At 30.7% G+C, this 6332-nt stretch overlaps 1 non-coding gene across 1 annotated transcript; it reads right to left on the reverse strand.

The window, feature by feature from the left end:
• Positions 1-2984: 2984 nt before the first annotated feature.
• On the reverse strand, positions 2985-3066 carry TRNAS-AGA (transfer RNA serine (anticodon AGA)). Its single transcript has one exon. It is a non-coding gene; the product is annotated as a tRNA-Ser (tRNA).
• Positions 3067-6332: the final 3266 nt, after the last annotated feature.

Below are 6332 nucleotides of genomic sequence, written 5' to 3' on the forward strand. Positions count from 1 at the left end.
AAATCCTTTTTTATGAACACACCACACAAAAATACTAATAATAATGTTAATAATAATAATAGAAAAAGATGCGTGTAAATTTTTATAAAATGATATAAACCTAAAAACAAATTCAACGTAACATTTCGTTTTGTCTCTATTGAAAAATAATTGATAATACAAAAAGATTGTACAAAAACAAATTAATTAAGCAAGCACAAACAGCCTATACAAGAAATCTCAAATGTTGAGAGTAATCTTCTCAAAAAAAAAATGTTGAGAGTAATAGTTTAATATTGATGAGTGGTGCACTTATCTAAGCTGGTTATTAAATTTAGGCAAGTTTTAAATGTGAATTGCTCAGGTGATTTTACTGCTCTGCGAATTGGGAACATCAATGCGTGTACATATATAAATATTGCAAACAAAAAATTAGGGATGTAAATGAGTCGAGTCGAGTCGAGCTTTTGAATATTCAAGCTTGGTTCATTTATAATTGAGCCGAGCCCGAGCTTATTTAATGAATATATTCATGGCTCACGAGCTTATTCGAGCTTTTATCGAGCCTAAACGAGCTTAATATATTTAAACTATAAATTTAAATATTAATTAAATTAATTAAAAACTAAATTATATATTTGAATAAAATATAATATTATTATTAAAATTTGTAATTTTATTCTAATAAATTAATTTTTATAAATTTTTTAATATTTTTCATTAGTAAAGTGTAAATTTATAAATTAAATATCAATACTATTATTTTTTCGTGTAAGAGATGACTTACGAGCTTGTTAACGAGCATGTTCACGAGCTAACGAGCATGTTAACGAGCATGTTCACGAGCTAACAAGCCGAATATTGTAAAGTTCAAGCTTGGTTCGTTTGCCTTAACGAGCCTCATTAAATAAGCTCGAACGAGCTTTTAACGAGCCGAGACCCGAACAGCTTGCGAACTGTTTGGCTCATTTACATTCCTACAAAAAATTGTATTGGAATATATAAACATAAATTTGGCCTCAAATAAACTACCAGCGTAGTACTCCATCCGTTTCATTTATCAGCTGAATTTCATTTCTCATCCGTCTTAATTAATTATATAATATAGTTTTCATATCTTACATTATTCTCTTTACGCTTTTACCAAATTATCCATATTAAATTAAAATTATTAAATTATTGTACAATATTTTTTATCCTATTAAAATATTCATTAAATAAAAAAAAGTAAGAAACTACTTTATAAAATGTAAGGTTCCAAATACTTTCTTAATTTCTATTAAAACACACTTAAGTATCTTATTTACTAACAATGTCTGTCCAAAGAGTTTGAGCTTATTGGAGATCATAATAATACAATCGGTAGCGGTTGTCTCATCTCTTCATCTATTTTCGTGAGCAAAAGATAGAGATGTGTGAGTGTGTGTGTATATATATATATATGAAATTTAATATCTATTAACATTCATGTGCAAAATTGATAGGACATTCATTAGTCAACAGAAGCCATAAAATACTGCTTTAATGAAAGATAGGGACTTGTGTATTATAGGAAAACATCACTTGTTCCAAAATCTTAAACATGTTCAAAATATATATGAAATGCTATAAAGAACTATAACATATTTCATCAATCGATCATTATTAATTGGACAATTGTTGCATACGTGTCAATCGAGTAAATCAATTTCATTACACTTGAATCACGGTCCATGCCCAACGGTTGGTGGGCAAGAATCCGTGCATCATAGTAACTTCTATAAGTAAAAATGTGTTTCAGTGTCGATGAAATTTAAAATCTTCAATAAACCTTTTGTTTTGGTTGCAAAGCTCATTGCAGTACAATAATGATTGCTTAAAATCTAAGTGAGTGGTGAAATAGCTATCAGTGGTGTCTGTCCTTCTCCATCTTTCCAAAACGCAGAGGTATTGTTTCATTGGGACGAAAAAAAAATGAAAAGAGTTCGTTAAAATTACTAAAAAAAATAAAATCCATAATCACATATTTTTGAAAATTACAAAACATTTTCTAACACGAATGGTATAAAATATGGTGGACTCAGAAGATGAATGCTAATTCGCATGGGACAAAGAGTGGAGAAGCGGTAAGAAAGAAGACACCGAGTATAATATTTTGAATAAACAATAGAAATAAAATCAGTTGGTCTTATGAAAGGTAAATATTGTGGGTGTATATGTGGAAACAACGAAAGAGCCTCTCATGTAAGAGACAGTGATAACTACTAGCTATAATTGATAATCGAAACTTGTGGTGTCTAAACTTTAGAGAAAATATCAAGTAGCATTACATTTAAAGTGCAGTTTGGTTCGAATGATGAGATAAATAATACATGTATAAGTAATATAATGTAATATAAAATAAATAAAAAATGATAGTTAATATAGTATTTGATTTGATTGATAAATTATAGTTTATTTGATTTGATTGATTAAATTTTATATAAAAATAATAAATTACCATTTTATCCTTTTAAAAATAAATAAAATATGAATAATATTATTTATAAAGATAATATAGTATTTTAAATTCAATAATTTGATTGATGTAAGATAAATGATTAATGATTTGATTGATGTAAAATAAATAATTAATAGATGGATAAATAGTATGACGAAAAAAAGACAAGATTAAATAAGATAAGTTATACATATATTAATTATACTTATACCAAACGAATATAGTACCGCTATTATCAAATATAAGTGCTACATGTTGGATATTAGAATTCATTTTTTTATATAGATACGATTGCTTACGTATAATATATAGTCTATGATCTGTTTGATAAAAATTTCTAGCTTGTCATCTGTTATTACGATCTACGTACACTATAATAAATTATCGTACACTTTAAAAGGTTCTTATGTTAATTCTAACACGTGTCACAGAAGAAGTTTGATTTAAAGAAAATCATCATTGATTTATATATATATATTTATACAATAAAGATAAAGATAAAATATAATATAAATATTTAAAAAAACGTGGTCGGCAGGATTCGAACCTGCGCGGGCAGAGCCCACATGATTTCTAGTCATGCCCGATAACCACTCCGGCACGACCACTTGTTGTTACAGTTTTGACTCAACATTATTCTAAATTATAAAATATCGATTCAAGAGATTCTAGTGTATCTGATTATCACACGATAGAGGTCCCCTTACCTAGACTAGAGTCTTCGCACTTTCTGAATCACAGAAAGTTACAGGCAAACGCACTAAAGTGACATCCATCCCATTATTGCCATACGAAAATTATATTCTCTATTCATCTTCCTCCCCCCTTTTGTTTTCTCGAAAACAAGCATGACCACTTTTTGCAACTTTATTGTGATTCCATTTCAAAAAAAGAAAAGGAAGAAAGTAAAAAACTCCAACCAGTACTTCAACATCACAAGGGTTATTTTATAATTATTTCGATTTCATACTATATATATTCATTTATTGATTACAGATTCTGCTCAACACTTTCTGACTACAAAAAGTAAATGTGATGTTGGACTCTCTTCTTATCCCTGCAAATAAAGTGTTTTTTTCCCCAAGATCTCATATATCTTCAAAGTTGGACATATGTTAAGTCACCATATATACGTGTAGGATCGGAGAACAGTACTAAAGCATGCATGCCTCTTGTGATATAATCTCCTCAAAATATTATACATCTTTGATACATCCGATTACCAGTTCCAATTCCTAAAAGAAAAAAAAGGCAAAAAAGAAAAAAAATCTTATATATATTAGGCACCGCCCCCATTGCATGATATTCCTCCTACAATGGCCTACGCCAAAAGTGGGGTTTGTTTTATTTGGAATTTACGTTGGGTGGTATTGTGGGACAAGTCATATATATTCTAGCTTTTGAACCTTGTGATTGATCTTTGAAAGAATAAAAAAGATGGTCCTCTCTCCAATATTTTCACAAAAAGATGATGGGTTATATATTACATCCGTAAATTAAATTATTTTATTTTACAAGCAGTACTGGGATAAATTCTGCAGTGTAATTATTGTTTAATCATGCATTGATTCACTTCATAGATGTGAGAGTGTAAATTTGGCGTGTTATGCATCTAATTCAATATTCATGCATGATACCAACCTGCCCTGCACTTCATTCAGATAGCCTAAGATATATCATTAATTTCATTCCTAAGTTGACCAAACAAAAAAAGAAAAAGTTACTAGCTAGCCATCAAAAGTGGGAAATAATATATGTGGGGGCTAGATTAGGAAGTTTGGTGGTTTGATATATAGTTTTGATTTTTGAATATTGGAAATCAGAAGTGATGGCTGATATATTGGGTAGCTGTCCATTGAAAATATTGATTGTTCATTATTCGATCATGCGGGTAACTCTTCATAAATAGTAATATATAGATAACTCATGATTCGGATCAAATTTGTAATGAAGTTATCACCGAGCTAGCTAGGGAGACACCTAAGTTCGCTTGGGGTATTAAATTTGTAGGTTGGTCTATGCTACACCAGGAGAGATACACCCCATTTTTCTTCAGATAAAACATTATGTTAAAAAACCAAAAAAGTTATTGCTGGATACACATATTTTTTTCTCAGTGAGAAACGTCTAATGTTTTTTAACGTGATGTTCGCGCGAACATCTGAGAAAAACACTAAAATGGGTGTATCTCTCCCGGTGTAGCATAGAATATCCCTAAATTTGTAATGAAGGTATTAAATTATTGAACCTACGATTTGCCCACCCTAACTAACCTCTGCCCAGATTTCCTTTCTGAATCAGAACTGGCAACCCCAAATTGGTATTTTTTTTTCAAAAAAAATGAAAATTAAAAATGGAAAAGCTATTCAATAATATCAATAGACTACTTGTTGGTTTTAAGCCCAAAATAGATGGAGTGGACTTTTACATAGTATTGGGCCCAACGTTTTAAGTGGGTTCACTTTCTTGGAGCCTATGGTTTTGGGTCGCAAATAAAATAATGCTCTTATTTTACTTTTCTAATATTGACATATGTTATAACTAATAAATTTTAAAGCAAAGGTCCTCAAGCCTAAAATCTGAGCTGGAGGTTGAAGCAATGCTTTCCTGTGATCTTGAATGTTTAATTTGGAGGGAGGAGCAAGATGATTTTTGGTATTTTTTTAGTAAGATTAAAAAACGTTGCTTGTGGCAATATTGTTTCGTGCACAAATCGACATCAAAACTTATAATCAGAGTTGTTCAATCTCTGATTAACTAGTATTAACAAAAAATCTTGATTAATACCATTTGAGTTTGCCGGCCATCGAGTTTCCTTGAGAGTTGAGTTGAGATAACTCCATTTTTATGGTGATGTTTCCTTAGTGAAAGAGGTATAAATTTTTTGATGATGTTGGAGAGATTCGTTCATCTTACTTCACCTTCATGCTGATCAGCCAGTGGTACTGGTTCTAGGTTATTTGACGGCTGGATATGACATGATCATAGAATAGATATATTGGGTATTTTATTATCTAACATCGGTCAAACATTTTTTTTAAGCAGTGTATTTCATATGACCGAGTCTATTTTCCCAAATATCCATGTTTTTTTTTGGTTTGGGACCCTCTGTTCATTTGCCCCCTTAGCTTGTTAAAATTTCTGGGTCAAACATCAAGAAAATCTGTCTCGTACGTGCTTAAATCTAAATTTTTTGATACATGCATATTCTTGAAGCTGTTGCCAGAGCTGTCATGTTCATGTGTAGGAGGTATATATGTACATGTGCATGCTGATGCTGTACATAAATTTATTACCCAAAAACTATTCATCCATCCATCCAATATAATCTCTTCTGAAAAAGAGAAATAAAATAAAACACGTCCTTTCATGAAATGCGTAATGATCGTCCCATGTTCTATAATATATAGAAAATCGTCATTAAGGTGTACTTAACCTCTCTAGTGGCAAATATTAATTGCATGCACGTAAGGAGGATACCAAATTGCCTATGGGTGGCGTTCATGCTATAGTATTTATTTATTAAAGTTTTCAATGTCAATTTTTTTTTTTGTTTGGACAGTGGATCATGATCATTTTTTACATAAATTAGGAGTTGCTATTTGGCAGATTATTATTATTATTGTATTTTGATTGTGGCAGCTCATGTAAGGTGTATTATAACATGTGAGATGATAAAAATATTAATAAGAATAATATGATGTGTATAGATTGAAAAAAAAATTTAGAAATGTTTAATCCAATAATGGAGGCACTAAACACCGTATTAATCAAATAGAAAAAAATAGAGAAGGGGATCCGAGTCTGGAACCCAAACAAGCCCTAATAATCCATTCCCCCACCCCCAAACCCCCCCCCCCCCCCCCCACCCGGC

The sequence above is a fragment of the Henckelia pumila genome, chromosome 2 (genome assembly GCF_033568475.1).
Source record: "Henckelia pumila isolate YLH828 chromosome 2, ASM3356847v2, whole genome shotgun sequence".
In the NCBI taxonomy this organism is placed as follows: domain Eukaryota; kingdom Viridiplantae; phylum Streptophyta; class Magnoliopsida; order Lamiales; family Gesneriaceae; genus Henckelia; species Henckelia pumila.